Here is a 16,201-nt window from a genome sequence, read left to right on the forward strand (position 1 = left end):
AACGAGCAACAACAAGATGGAGTGGGTGCGGGGAGACAGCCTGCAAACACATGCATTACGGAACCCTACCACTAAAAATTTGTAAAAGTACCACGCTTAAGCGCACGAGCAGTGGAAACACACTTGACACTGAAAGGAAGTAGTACTTGGGTCATGCTCTACGGAAGGAACAAACACATGAAGAGGAAGTGAAGCCGGCATGCGCTGAGCAAAGAGAATCAAGGAAATGAAAGTGTCAATGAAGCCAACCAAAATATGAAATAGGCGGCCTCTAAGCCCCTTGTATATAAATAAAATAGCTTGCAAATTACAGCACATATGCCGCCTTAGGAAACACCTAAAAATGAGTTTAGCTATCAGAGATTCAACCACATTCATTGGTGTCTACCAAAAGTGGAAAGTACGAGTGTACATGTCATATAAGTGGGCTCTATAACATCTACATCTCACATCATAGCCCTAAATTAACAGTACTTAATTTGAGCCGCTGGTTGAATGTGGGGCTGCAGGTGGTTTCCACCGGCATTCATTTTTGGGGACCAGAACCACTAATTTTCCCCAATAGGCCTTTAACAAGAGCAAAAGGGAGAAAAACACAAAAGGGAGAAATAAGGAAGAACAGAAAAGATGGAAAAACAGTGGCAAAGAAAGAAAGCATGGGTGAAAGAGAATGTGAAAGGGTAAGATAAAGGGGCAGGGAGTGTTCAGGCTTCTGAACAAAACTGTGGTCCTCGGCGCTTAATCGTTCACAAATTAAGCAATGCTAATGAATAACCTTGGCCCTGAGCATGGTACGAGATGTATCGTATGTACATATCTCAGACCATTGCCCCTTGCCTTGCATCGATTATAGAATTGATACACATCCTTAAGGTCTTAGGTTCGAATTCTGACAGAACACTCAGTCTTTTATCCTTCCGAGATTGATAAAATGAGTGCCAATGATTTGGGTAGTAAATAACAGTGGTGATCAAATTCAAAAGTATTTACTAAGTTTAATAAAATTTCGCAATAATGTGAACAAACGAATCACATAAAGCGGTTCAATGTAATACAAATATGACTCAAAGTAAGTAACCAATATGAAATGGTTTATTTATTAGGAGCAAGACTGTAAAGATATAAAACTTTTTTATAAACTGAGACATTCTCAAAATAATTTTTACAGCTGCACACTTTCTCCCAAAATTCCGTACCCAAGAGGAGCAAATCCTAAACTGTGCTGTGTAAATGTAGCAATTTCAATCACTCTCTGACCATAATCCAAAGTAGGACTGTCTCAGTTGTCTGTGGAGTTTCTGCCGCTTGGAGGTTTTAAAGAAAAGTCCTCCTTACTTGCTAGAAACAGCACATTATTCTAATGCAGGCCTGATGAGCTCTCACCTGGATTATGCAAATTGCCTTTTTCTTGTTTTCCCTTCTTGTGCTCTACATCGCTTACATTTGGATCAGAATTGTGCAGCTCACGCTCTCCTTGGCCTACCATGTAAAGTCATCTTTTATGTACTTTTAGGTTCTTTATAGTGGATGTTGGTAGAAAAAGGTTATTATCTTTAAAGGCCTTTGTATTTTGGGTCAGGGCGTTAGGACGTGACCATACACTCATCTCTGGTCTATCTTCTTGAATCCTAAAATAAAGAAGGCCCTCCAAGGGGCTGTTCCTTTGCATACCAAGAAGCAACTAAATTGAATCCTCTTCTTCTGACCATGAAAAGCAGGACTTCTTAAAACGTTGTTATTTTCACAGGAAAATTGACTTGCATTTTAATTTTGTCCTTCTGGCAATCTTCCACTTTAGAAATACAAATGCAAATGTAAGAGTCGAAAGTCCAGCATCTTGATGTTCTGCTATAATTCCAATCTGTACAAGGATGGTCCATTATCAGCCTGCAGAATAGTTGCAAACTGATAGTATTAAAAATATCATCTAGCCTTTGGAGCACCTGCTAGAAGGCTGTTAATTGCACTATCTCGACAACAAAGAATATTGTGCATTAGTACATCAGGACCAGTAAGTTTCTCCTGTCTCGGAGTAGACTGACGTCCGTCCATGTTTTAGTGCATGCTTCCTCCATTTTTACTGGAGTGGGCCGTTCTGTACTCCCTGATGCTAGGCTCCACTGTCATTCCTTCACCCTCTGGTCTACTAGGGTGAGTATGCCAGGGAACCATACACCTTCCCTAAATTTAGCCTTGGTTTTAGCAACCCACTGGTTGACCATGTGGTGTGTTAGTGAATGTGGAATGATGCTCTTGTTCTTGGAGGTGCTGATTTCACTGTACACTCTCTATATCGCCTGAAGGTAGAGTCCACTCTCATCATCTCTTCCATTGGTGTGGGATAGAAATGTTTCCACTTTACTGCCTCTTCTCCCTTCTGGAGACATTCATTCGGAGATATTTTCAGTTCAGTGTCTTTGAGCAATAGAGGTTTAGAGCAAGCCACATGAACAACATGGCTTACTTGTTTCTATGAATTGTCTCTTGGGAGGTGGTGGGTTGCCATTCCTTTCCGCGGATGTCTTAAGCGGTAGTCAGAATGTTGCAGCCAGACTTGTATGACATGCTGAAGCTCTAATAACTGAAGGGATTCTTGATTCAGTGAGGAGGATGGAGTAGATGCTGTGCCTTACCTGCAGAGATGGACAGGAGGGACTTGTGACCAGCGACCACAAATCATGCAGGAGTGAGTCCTTGATGGCCTGGGGTGCTTTCTGTTGAGAAATGCCCCATTGCTATCGGGTTCTTTTTTTGGTCAGACTCCTCAAGGGCTCGTATATCATAGCGGGGGCTCGACGGCCTTTACGGAGCTGATGGGCCTCTATTACCTCCCTTTTACGAAAGGGACGGAGGTGTTATTCCCAGTCTCCATCTGGGCAGGCCCATTAATGAATGTAGATTGAGACGGAGCAGGTGGTCTGAGAAGAAGGGGCCTCACCTATAATCAGGTGTGGTTCACCATTGTAATCTAATCCTTACACAATTAGTCCTGGCAACATTTGCATTTATTATCTCAGTGAAGTTAAGAAAACATGCGTCTTTAAAGAGCTCCTCCCCCTCACCTTCTTTTCATTATAACTAAAACACTGAAGCAGTGTATTGCGGAAAGGTGTAATCCGCAAATGTGGGCCTCTTTTTCAAAGGTATTTTTGATCCAAATCCAACCCTGAGACACACCCTCAGAGCTCCCATAATGCACCTCTATCCTGACTCACAGTACACACTAGTGTGGTATTAGACACCCCCTCAGGGCTCCCATAATGCACCTCTAACCTGACTCACAGTACACACTAGTGTGGTATTAGACACACCCTCAGGGCTCCCAGAATGCAACTCTACCCTGACTCACAGTACACACTAGTGTGGTATTAGACACACACTCAGAGCTCCCATAATGCACCTCTATCCTGACTCACAGTACACACTAGTGTGGTATTAGACACACCCTCAGGGCTTCCATAATGCACCTCTATCCTGACTCACAGTACACACTAGTGTGGTATTAGACACCCTCAGAGCTCCCATAATGCACCTCTATCCTGACTCACAGTACACACTAGTGTGGTATTAGACACACCCTCAGCGCTCTCATAATGCACCTCTATCCTAACTCACAGTACACACTAGTGTGGTATTAGACACACCCTCAGCGCTCTCATAATGCACCTCCATCCTGACTCACAGTACACACTAGTGTGGTATTAGAGACACCCTCAGAGCTCTCATAATGCACCTCTATCCTGACTCACAGTACGCACTAGTGTGGTATTAGACACACCCTCAGGGCTCCCATAATACACCTCTATCTTGATTTTCAGTGTGCACTGGAATCTCAATACTGAAACAGTCACAGAATTCTCAGAACGTACCCCTATATCGACTTGTACTTTGCAAGTGAACCTCTGTGCCAAGGCGATATTAAAAATTGTATTTGTCTCCAAGCATTTCACCATGGTACTGGAAGAAGTCCCTCTTTCCGGTATAGCAGTCCATGGGGTCAATGCACCTGCATAACCCACGGGTTCAAATTCAAAGCCAGAACCAAAGAACTAAGCAAGAAGAACAAGTCATGGACAGCCTGGGGATGGTTTGCGTCAGTGTGTGATTCGAGTCTTCCCTCCGGGGTCTTTGCACACGGCCAAGAGATGTTGTTAAATACCTGGAGCGAATGGATAGAACTAGAGACGCCATTCAACCCTATGACAGCAGGAGGAGCCAGCAAACCAGGGGTCCAGGATGTAGACGCAGCGCACCGTGGCGGCTCCCTAGATTAGATTCTGCTTCAGTGATGCACGTGTGTGTATAAACCTTCACATAATGGCAACTCGTGCCAATAAAATGTCTCGATTGGATGATGCACCTGCTACAGAGCAACTGAGGTTAAGTGACGTTCACCGTTTTCGATCCCAGCAAGTTCTCTTAGGGGTTAAAATCTCACCTACTGGTCACAACATCCTTTACCCATAACAGTGCTCTGTGCGCTCATGTACTGGCTGCATGTACACATGTGTGTAAACACCATAAAACACATACACACAATAAGAATGTTCAGAGTACTAACGCAGACATATGTGTATCATGTTATGTTATGTTATGTTAAAAGATATTTATTCAGAGCACTTTCACCAGACGGTTTCTTGGCACAGACATATGTGTATCATGCATAACGCAAACATGCATTCCCAGTTAGAGCTTAGGGAGTTGATATACGACTTGCAGGGGTGTTCTCTACCACGCATGATACAGGTTCCAGGTACCACCCCTGTAGGGTAACTACCCTGGTTTGTGTACCTGATGCGGAGATCTGTGTAAACTTTCGGTCACAAGTTCCAATAGCCCAGTGCCTTTAAAATACTTGTTACAGTCATCTGTTTGTAACCTGCACACTACTAATCTGAACGCCAGTATGACCACAGCAGCCATTTTAACCTCAGAAAATAAACAAGGAGAGTTCATTTGGATTGAGTAACCGCATTAGCTAATATAAATTGCTTGGTTGAGCTTTTATTATTGAATAAACAAAAGCAAATTTGTAACACCATTTTGTACCCACAATTGCCTATTTTTCGAATTGTGATGTAACATACCATGCATATTTAACCTCTTCCTCAGCCCATCACTACGTGCCCCACCAAACTCAAACTCTCAAATACGTATTTAAGAGTTAAATATAACAAGCGCTCGCCATCGTCGTACACTTTTCTCTTTTAGAGCCGTCCCAGTTGGACTGGCTCGCCTGACTTCCTTTTGTGCTAAAAGGTTTCTTATCTTTATGGGGCCATGTGTTTGGCCCCATAAAGATAAGAAACCTTTTACCACAAACGTAAACTAAGCGAGCCAGTCCAACTGGGATGGCTCTAAAAGAGAAAACTGTACGTCACTGGAAGCTCTTTTCCAATGGCTGGCCACCGTTTAGCATAAACAGTGACGCCAGTCAATGGAAAAGAGGGGCGGGGCTTAAACGCCGCACTAGTGAAATCTACCCTAACTCATTCAATCTCGCCAGCGAGACTGCGCATGTCTGTGCAGCCTACGCTAGCCGAGACCTAAAAAGGGGGAAATGCTATACTGATTAAAATGGGGGAAATGTTTTAATATAGGCATTGCATGTTAAATGCCACGTGAAGTATGCTCGGGCTGAGCAGGCTCGCTCGGCACGCCTGTTGATGTATATACATGTTAGTATTTGATTATACACCATATTCGTGGCACGTGTTCTTATGGATTCCCGTTTAAGCAGTTGCCTGGTTGGGATCCAGTTGAACAGGACGTGCCGGGTCGTGGGTCAGTTGATTCTTCAATAAATCATTTTTCAATCCTCATAAGGCTCTGGAGATCTTCTATCAACCTGAAATGGAGCCTCTACTACTTGCTGCACATGTACAGAAACACACCACACTGCACTAATCAGTGTGCTATCATCCCTGTGATGCTGGGAAGGCTGCTCAGGGATAGCATTCCGATAGGGTCTGGCAATTTCAACCGCATTGGCACTTAAGGGCGTAGGAAGAAAACCAATGAATCAGCTAGGCTAGGAGGGCCAAAGGTTTTGACATAGCAGTTGGGGACCAAGGGCCAGATGTACGTTCATTGGCAATTGCGACTCGCAAATTGCGCCAAATTACGAGTCGCAATTGCCAATGTGCAACAGTGTCTGGGACAGTGTTTGCGATTAGTAAAGGGGTCGCAAATTGCATGCCTCATGCATATTAATGAGGCTGTCACAATTTGCGACCCCATTGGGAATGGCTGGTACTCCCAGAGATGGTGGCCTGCTGGGCTCAGAAGACCTCCATGTCTGGGACTGCTTTTAAATAAAGCAGGTTTTCTTTTTTTAAATGCAGGCCGTTTTTCTTAAAAGAAAACGAAATGCATTTTTTTTTAAAAAATGAAACGCTTTTGTTTCATTAGGTCTCGCCTAGCGAACGCAACGCATGCGCCGCTTCGCCTTGGCGAGACTATTGTTGTCGGTTTGGTGCGCGAAGGGAGACAAACCATGTGCGCGCATGGACAGGCGATGTGCATGCGCATGGCGTCTCCTCTCTGGCATCTCCTCTGAAGGGGGACAGGAGATGGCACGCGTACGGACAGGAGATGTGCACTCCGTACGCGTGCACATCTCCTGTCCCCGCGTGAACACAGCGTGTGCATTCTTCCTGCTCAATGATGTGCGAAGCTTGGCAACGCCATGGCGGCTCACGGCTTTGTGTCGTTAAGTAACCCTGTCAGTACTGCTGACGAGCCGGGCTGCCCCATTGTAAGCCGCCATTCTTCTCGTGAGGTGGGAGACTTCATGCATTATTGAGGCGCCGTGTAAACAGCTCTCACTGTCTGTTTCTACAAAGCGCACTACAATGGCGCTGAACACTGTGTATTATCTTTCACCTACACCGGTTCAAGAACAGCTTTAAAGCACCTGTTTTATGACTAATCCACTTTACAGTACGCCATTGTACTGTTGGGAAATGCTGCACGATAGATGGTCGCATAGCCTGCCAATTACAGGCTCAGCTTTCGTAGTGTCAGCAGCTATCTGCTACACGAGACGCAGTTTAACAAGACCTCGGAGAATCGCCCTCTGCGGGATTCCGTAATCACCTTAAAAGGCGATTGCACTGTTTGGACGCATTCACAACCATCAAGTTTAAAAGAAACCACGAGCAGGGAGGGAAAACACGGGGATGAAAAAACTTATATTGAGGCTTCATTTTAGCAAACGCAATGAGAACTGGATCTGCAGAAGAGAGACGGCCAAAGACCAAAGGGTGCGTGACTTGAGGAAGGCATAACACACAAACACACACACACTCTCTCTTGTATGCTGAATCAGATTTAAGACATGAAAAGTCATCGTACGTACAAGGCCACAAGAACTATGAGATTTTGCGGCTGCAGCTTTTTGCTCATACTCATGGATTTGCCGCATTTTCCACATAATCCATCATCTGTTGCTTAATCTGCGGCTTTGTGTTTGTGAGCAGTGGAAGGCCCTCGCACAGGTTAACTGGTCATCTTCCATTTGCTTATTAGGTCTCGCCTGACCCAGCGCATGCTCTGGTCTGGCATGACTTTTTGAGAGGGCTCCAAAAAGTGCTACCAGGCCAGCCTAGAGCTACAGTGCATGTGCGCGGGCGCCGCGCTTGACCGCAATTACTTTCACTTTCGTGGCCGCACGTCCGCTTTGATGTTTGATCGCGATTGCGATCACTTTCGCGGCCGCCCGGCCGCTTGGCATAGCCAATAGGTCTCTCTTTTGGGACCTTATAAGTATTTAGTTATGCAACTGTTGCATGGCTAAACACTTATAAGGTCCCAAAGGGGAGACCTATTGGCTATGCCAATGCTTTTTTATTTAATTATAATGTTGGTATGCGCTGTACTTAACTGCACTGTACTTAGCTGCTAGCGGCCCGCTGTAGTTTTAAATGTTGGTATGCGCTGTAATTAACTGCACTGTACTTAGCTGCTGGTGGCCCGCTGTAGTTTTTATTATAATTTGTCTTCTGTTTGTATGCGCTGTACTTTCGGGCAGTGTTGGCAAAAACTTCCAGCACCACACACCACGCATAAAGGCTCCTCTGGTGCGCGTTTCACAAGAGAGACGTTTCTTTTCAGTGAGAGGCACTTTGCCTTCCATTTCAGCAGAGGGCTTATTTTGAAGACTCTACCTTTTCTCGGTGACTACCCGCCTCAGGCAATGATATGGCGCTGTCCGGCATAATAAGGAGCTTGAAACCGCTTGCCGTGCACGGGAACAGATGGTAAATGCCACATTGCTGGACACCGGATTGTTTTTACAACTGCGGATCAAGTCCGAAGATTATCTGCCCTCGGGTCAGCATTTGCGCATCAGTCAGAACTGGCTTTATAATTTGGAAGAGGCGACTGTGGCACTGTGCTGTTTACACATGTAATTGATTTTATCCGTTTTACAGTACCCTCCGGCAGAACCCCATTAGCTCTGGTGCACTAAAAACACAGTTTGCCAACAGTTACAAAACTGTCCAGCTTGTCTCCGGTTGCAAAATTATATTTGTATATTCCGCGGCTTTAAAAAAACTAAAGGCAGTGAGTGCTTTGTTTGCATAAATAATGTGTTTTTCACATCAGAAATCCCCCATTGTTTCAAAGCTTACTCCCATCCCTACCGTCCCCGCATGTTTAAAACATGGACTCTATTATGTTTTTCAATACATTGTCATGGCATCCTGCTGAAATGTGTGTCATTTCCCTCACCACCCTCTCCCCCATGCACACTTTCTTGTCCTACTTCATCAAAAAGCCTTAACTGACAAAATGTAGGAGAGTCAATTGATGGAGGCCGGAAACCCTTTCTACTTTACTAAATGGGAAGGTTAATCAGTCCGGCCTGTATACTTCTGCACGCTAGCTCCATTAATATTAGACAAGCAGGCCTTGCTAATGCACTCCCTGGTTTCTCTCTAGAACGGCCCTTTAAACCTGAAAAGGTTGCTCACCACTACGACCTCTTTCTTATCTGCTAAGGTGCCTCGTCTTAAAACCCCAAAAGAAAGAACACTAGCTTCAGGAAGCTGAACATGGATCCGTTGTGAAAACACTAGATGCTGCTCTTATCTGATGTCCTTCCCATTGTAAATATCCGCTCGCAATCCGAAGATTACAATTTTGCATTTTGGGTGGGAAAATCAGCTTTTCACCCTTTTAAGGTCGATACAATCATTTGAGTTGGGGGGACATTAATACCTGTTTTCAGAGAGCAGGGCACATTGTAGTGTATGTTATACACATGTAGTACTTGTACATGTCACCACTCTCCATGAATGATGGTCGAAGATGGGGTAAGTGGCTATTTTTTTGTCACCATGTCACTACATAGCACACTAGTTTTCTTTGCGCTGGTGTTTTCTGATATGAACCAAGTTGCACTCAGCAGACCTTTATTGTATGATTATTTAAAATCTTTTACAAAAGAAACAACAAAAGTGCAAGTTAAAAGCATAAGCTCTGATTAAAACGACATGTATAAAAAGCAGAAATACTATACACTGACTAAAAACAGTCCATTTAGTGGCAGCATATGCAGAATTTGAAATGTGGAGTGAGCAAAGTACAAATATCGGGGGTGCTGGGACATGGATTATTCAGCTGACTCTTCTCTGGCTGTTCGTATGAGCATTTCAGCTGCCGCGTAAAACTTCCCGATTAGTGCCAGTTCCATCGGGGCAATGGTGGTGTAAATATGCCTTAAGGCCTCCTTACATGATCTCACGCTGTGATGTATGAACATGGTTCTTAGATACAAGCGCCTTGGAGAAAGCAAGACTGGGCAACAACAAATGACATGCTCTGCGGATTCTGTGTGATATTGACACAGGCAGCAGCCGGAGCCACTTGATGACCAGTTTTTCCAGTGGGCTCTGTAGTCTTGTATTGGCAGGGTTAAGAGCCTCACTCTCATAACATTTTGTAGGGCTTTTCTTCCAAGGCCGGCTTTTAAATAAAGCTGGCATGTGGTGCTTTCATGTGAGTTGGTGAGGCCTTCTGCACCATGGACCAATCTGATCCGTTCAAGGTCCTGTTGCCTCGAGATATTCTTTCCACACTTTTTTGGCAGGATCTTTACTCTACTCTTTGTTAATGATATATTTGTAGAAGGTTCGATTGATGGACCCAGTGTTTGTTTGGCACTCAAGAGATACCTCGCCCAACGACTGTTGTTGTCTGTGAAGACCACCTGTAGCGCTGCCCTGATAGAGCCCAGACATGCATTGGTCACGTTGTGTTGGAGTTTGACTATATCTTTTTTACATTCAATGTCCATTGCTGTGAACCAAGTTGTTCTCAAATATAAAGCTCTAGATTACTGTTTGCCACAAAAGCACGGTGTAAAATTACCATATGTAAAGTATGATATATTGTTATGTGTGCTCAACGCGGTTAATCATTAGACTAGAATTAGCTTTAATGGGAGCAGGCACAGCTGCTCTCTAGGATGATTTCGGTATGTTATGCATGCTGCTGGTCCACCTCTTGGGCTATTGGCCTTTGCTGAACGGACAAACCTGATGGGACAATATCTGTCAATATGGTTATCTTGGCACATAGCCAGTGACGAATAATGCAAACCTGATGGGGCAGTATGATGCTTGCATTTTCAAAATTATGTACATCGAAGCCATCACTGTTGCATATTTATCTTATGCAACTAACAACCATTGACAAAGCCAATAGTCCTGGCTTGTAGTAGATGTAATGTTACTTGTTGTATATGGATGGAATGACGAAACAGTAAAATACCAGTGGGGCGACGCACTATGCCGAGCAAGGATTTTCAGTTTTGGTTTTTAAGTCACGTCCTTCATTTCATCGACCACGCCCCTCTGGGAGCCCCCACAAGTTTTTTCATTCCCCTTGATGCACTTCCTCCGGTATAGTGACTTCCTGCTGAACAGGGATAACAAGTTCACTCAGGCCATCATACCTGCCAACTTGAACAACCTGCATTGGCAAAAGTAATAGCTTTCGCCATAATGAAATCTATTGGGTTTGGCTATTTTTTTTGCATATTGCATAGCCGTTGAATTCCTGTAAACAATGACGATTAATGCAAACCGGATGGGGCAGCATGATGCTTGCATTTTCAAAATTATGTACATTGAAGCCATAGTTGTTGCTTATTTATCTTATGCAACTAACAACCATTGACAAAGCCAGTAGTCCTGGCTTGTTTTAGGTGTAATGTTACTTGTTGAATATGGATGTAATGACGAAGCAGCAAAATACCCGTGGGGTGACACACTATGCTAAGCATGGATTTTTAGTTTGTGTTTTTAAGCCACTCCCTTCATTACATCGACCACGCCCCTTTGAGAGCAACCCCCAAGTTTTTTCATTCCACTTAAAGCCCTTGCTCCGGTATAGTGGCTTCCTGCTGAACAGGGAGAACAAGTTCACTCACACCATCATACCTGCCAACTTGCTAATAGGTTTCACCAAAATGAAATCTATTGGGTTTAGCAATTTTTTTATTTTTACATATTGCATAGCAGTTGGGTTTCTGTGAAACATGGCCTAATGTAAAACAAAAAAAGTGCTATGAAGGCTTAACCTGCTGGCTTTGCCAGTGCTTGTTGTCGGTGTTTGGAAGGGGGCAAGAGTGAGCAGCCTGGTCAGGACGCAGCTGCAGCTCATTTAAAATAAGCATTTGCTTTGCAATAGGTCTTCCATTACTGAAAGTTTGAGTTATTGGTGTTGCAGCATTATTTGCAACGCCAATAGCTCAATAGCTCAAACCTTCATTAATGCGAGACCTATTGCAGTGCAAATGCTTGTTTTTGTATCTGGTTGTTCAACTAGTACTAATGAGGTAAAATATTTGCCCAGACAATATTAACATGTGTAAAAGTTACAAAATGAAGAAGTAATACTATAGGAAATTGTACCACATTTTGCAACATAATTTGCCTTTTCTTGTTGCATAATTTATCAACCCTGCTGCAAAATTTGCTGCTCCCTTGATGCATAATTCCAGGGGGTCTGCGTGCAAGGCAATTAATGGTGTTAAAATATAAAATGAATAGACACTCAACAAAGTGACATGATGTAGTGGACAGGAACTGCGGGTTCTCTTTTAGGTCTTGATGAAAGACATCTGTACCTGTTTTTGATTGACTAACCAACATGTACCTGTTTTCACTTGCAAAACCTATTGTATCTAATAATTTGACTTACAGTTAGATTTGGCTTTGGGCCAGCCAGTTCAAACCATTTGCTTTGTCTATAGTTTCTCTTTCAGCCATTAGCTTGAGACATTTACAATTACATCCTAGGTCAGCCCACAGGCAACTGGCTTTTTTACATCATTCTATCAGCTGTTTCTGTGTCCTTCCCCCTCTTATGTGTCTTCGCATTCCGACACAAGAGTGACTATTTTCTCTCTTTCCATTCCCTCTCTCTGGTGCCAGATGCTCTTTCTGACACCTCTGAACTCTCTCGCTATACTTGCTTCACCCTGTCTCCCTGCCACCCCTTCACTATCTCTTCCCGTTTTACTACCCCTTGCTCATGTGGTGTCCTTTATTCATTCTCCCCAAATGATACCACTCCACGCCTGCCTAAACCCGCTTTGCCAATGCTTGTTTACTTACATTGGTAAAGCCAATATCAGCAGGTGGCCATCTTTGATTTGGATTTTTTTCATGAAAACCATTCATAGATGGCCGTTGTTGCGGTTGTATGACTTTACAACGCATTCCGTAGTAACGCATGCCTTTACCACGCATGCGTTACAACGCGAATGCCTTCACCACACATATCCTTTACCACGAAAATGCCTTTTACATGCATAATTTTACAGCGATTTTCGTTGTTAAATTATGCATGTTCATGGCATTTTCATGTTAAAGGATATCACACTAATTACATACCCTTTAAATTTACCCCTGTGCGACACCACCCCCTCATTCCCCCTTACCTCTCCTCTCCTCGATCTTCCTTCGTGACATTGCACGTCGTTAAGAGGAAGCGGAAGTGTCCTTCCGTTTCCCCTATCGACGCTTATTGCCTCCACATCTCTTTCTTTAAATGATGTAAACATGTGCGTGTTTTTTATATTTTATTTAGGGGGGTGCCTCCCAAGCCCGCTTTTTTAATCCCACGCTTTTTTGGGGGGGAGATCCCCCCAACCCCTCCCTATTTTTTCTTTTAACTTTAGCACACATGCCTTTACTACAAATCTCGTAGTAAAGGTATGCGTGATGAAGGCTTTTCGTTTTTAACCACGCATGCGTTGTAATGCATGCATGGTTATGGTCATGCATGGAAACTGCTGCGTTGTAGTGGCCGTTTCCCCGTTGTTGCGTGCACATGGGTGGTCATATTTGTAAGCTTTATGCTAAGTCCTTTCAATACTTTCATCATATTAAGTGTGTACTGGTTTTGTTTATGATTTTAGACCTGTGTACCCACTGGCGTAATTAAACTTCAGGGGAACCCCGTGCAAGGTATGTGGAGGGCCACCCTCCAGACTCAATCGGGAGCTCTCCATCCAGAGTACTGTGCTGATAGGGCCCCCTGGAGCTTGGTGCGGGGGGGGGGGGGGAGCACACATCGGGGGCTGTGGGGGCCTATGTTATGCCACTGTGTGTACCCTGGAATCCAATATTGCTGGTTTCTCATTTGAGCCGTAGAATTGGAAGGTTATGGCCCTTTTAGCTTGCCAATTGTCATTTACAATACCTATAGCTTCAACTCACGTAAATGCGAGACCTGTTGCATTGCAAATGCTTGTTTTTTAAAGGCAGGCAACGGTCCCTGGGACAACTGCCTACTCTGAAAAAATATTTGCGCACCCATTCGCAATAGAGGTCGCAAAACATTCTTACATAGGGTTCAGACTTGCTATTAGGAAGGGACGCCCCTTCCTATTAGCGATTTCTAACCATATTTTGCGAGTCACTATTTAATTACCGACTCGCACAATAAGGTTAGTACAAGGGCCACAGGTTTTTTTCAAGCGCAAACGGGTCTAAAACCCATTTTCGCATGCAAAAATCCGTCTGACATCTGGCCCCAAGTCCTAATCAGGGACAGATATCCTGGATGGAAATTCCCAACACCATATGCGAGGGGGGAAATGGTCAGTGAGTGAGGTCCGTTTAGGAACTCTGGAATCTGCCCACCGAGGAGAAGAGACAGTCACTCGAAATATCTTGTGGTTCAGAAAAGTGGCCGCCTGACAGCCCAGTCAGTGGTGGAGGAAAGGGAGACGCTCATGCCAGGGAACCCAAAGGGAAGAGGGGGGTATTCCTGACGCCGATCCCCGGGATCGGCCTAATCCTAGTCCCGGATCATCATTGCTAAAAGCCAGGGCACTGACCTGAGACTCTCCTAAAATGAACGAACCCTTGGGGGCCGCCTAGAGTTAGCACTAACCTGAGGCGCAATCGGCCTCCCCAATGAAAGACTTTGGGATAATGCATATTCGGTACGACGTACGAGCAGCTCATTTTCTATAAGTGGGAAGGGATGTTGTGAGCCACTCGGTCTCTACTATATGCGTAGTGACACGGCCTGGCGCGTCCAGGGGATAGGATAAATAACCGAAAGCTGATCCGCTCTAAGCCAGTCCCAGTAGTGATGTTGATTGTGTTTAAGGTGTGCACCTGCAGAAGCAAGCAGTTAGGGTAGCTCGCTCACCATCACAGTAGCAGCTCCCTATACATGCCTAAAGACCAGATTCAGGCGGAAGATTCCAGAATTTTTAGCTCACAAATGACTTTAAAAAAAAAAAAAAAAAATCCTCTATTTCAAGAAATGTCTATTCCCAGTTTTTGGTTTCAAAACCTCCTACTTTTAAAATGAATTGTGAGCATGCATGGTCCCTATTTCCACACTCGACTTCGACTGTTCGTGCAAAATGTAACTTTTGTGGTAAAATCGCTTTTTTGATTACTTTTACCTTGCCTTTGAAGCGGTACAATTGCATCAAAAGACGGAAGCTATAAATTAATCAGTTCGAAACACTGCCCTCGAAGTTCCCGTCTTAAATTATGCTAAAGAGTGGTAATTTCATTATTTGAAGCTCTTTACACCAGACCCAAGATGGCTGCGACGTTTGTCATAACAGTTGCTAAACGCACCATCCCTTTAAGAGTTAAAGGGGCGGCCTATGTTTGGGGGGATGGGCGGCTGAATATGGCTGCCCCTATGTAGAGGATCTGCACTGAGTTATCTCAAAGTTGTCAGGAGACTAGCCGCGTGGATCCGGGAGGAGACACCGGGGCGGACCCGGTGTTGCACCAAGACCGGTGAGGCAGGGAGCGATGGCCCGAAGGTGCGGGGGGGGAGGCAGATACCGCATGCATGTCATTGAAGAATCATGACAAAGGCGAAGGCGCTTTTCCTACAATTAGAATGATGTTAAGTGGCGTTTTGCGCTAAGATCCCCTTCAGGGCATGCCGTGGTAATAATCAAATGGGAACTCCTTTTAATTTTTGGAATGACCTCGTTACAAATGTAACTGGTGAAATGCAACGTGCATGGAGCGGATTGCGGTATACTAGATATGTCTGAATGGCTCTCTGTGCAGGGTGTAGGGGAAAGAGTGTACGCTGGGCGTTTGTGTGTGTGTTGAGGGAAACGTGTCTGGATTTGGTGAACTGGTGGGTTGCGTGTAGGTTTGAAATGTAGCGTAGATAAGGACGGTGTTCTGGTAAAGTGTTGGGGAGGGGCTAGGGATTGTCAGATGTGAGAGGGAGAAGCGGGTATTGCCTTTGGAGCAGATTATCTCGAGTGAAGCAGTTTACAACGAAACAACCGGAAAACGTTTATAAAACCTCTTCTTTTCATATTGTAGAAAATGTCAAGACAACGAAGATAAGTGATGCAGCTAAACCCCTCCTCTGTTGATTCTTCCCTTCCACGGTTTGAGGCAAATTGCTGATTACCATCGTTATTTTTCTAGATCCGGAGCTTTTGGATATACCTATTCACCGCTCTTAAAAATACGTTAATAGGGTTCAAAGTTATATATGTCAGTTTACTTTTCGGAAGGGTTGGAGTTATACAAGTCACGGCCGCGAACCTGGAATCGCCAGTATTACGTTCAAGCAAGAACAAGTTACATATTGACTGTTTATAGACTTTACTTGTACAGGCAATATCAAGTAGGCCTCATGGAAATCCATGTACTATTTTAGGTTTTGAAAGACGACTAAG

General features: G+C 44.3%; 2 protein-coding genes across 3 annotated transcripts in view; one reads left to right on the top strand and one right to left on the bottom strand.

The window, feature by feature from the left end:
* LOC146809735 (uncharacterized) overlaps positions 1–16,201 on the bottom strand; it is a 59,581-nt gene that overhangs the window by 36,164 nt on the left and 7,216 nt on the right. The gene's annotated exons all lie outside the window — the stretch shown is intronic.
* The window catches only part of LOC146809736 (uncharacterized), a 48,498-nt gene continuing 46,903 nt past the window's right edge, over positions 14,607–16,201 (top strand). The window contains exon 1 of one of the 2 annotated variants that reach the window (XM_085616588.1): positions 14,607–15,290. The gene's annotated coding sequence lies outside the window, so the exon portion shown is untranslated. Of the gene's footprint in view, positions 15,317–16,201 lie in introns of both variants that reach the window. The other variant, XM_085616589.1, reaches the window with a different exon arrangement.

Source organism: Triturus cristatus, chromosome 7, assembly GCF_964204655.1.
Source record: "Triturus cristatus chromosome 7, aTriCri1.1, whole genome shotgun sequence".
In the NCBI taxonomy this organism is placed as follows: domain Eukaryota; kingdom Metazoa; phylum Chordata; class Amphibia; order Caudata; family Salamandridae; genus Triturus; species Triturus cristatus.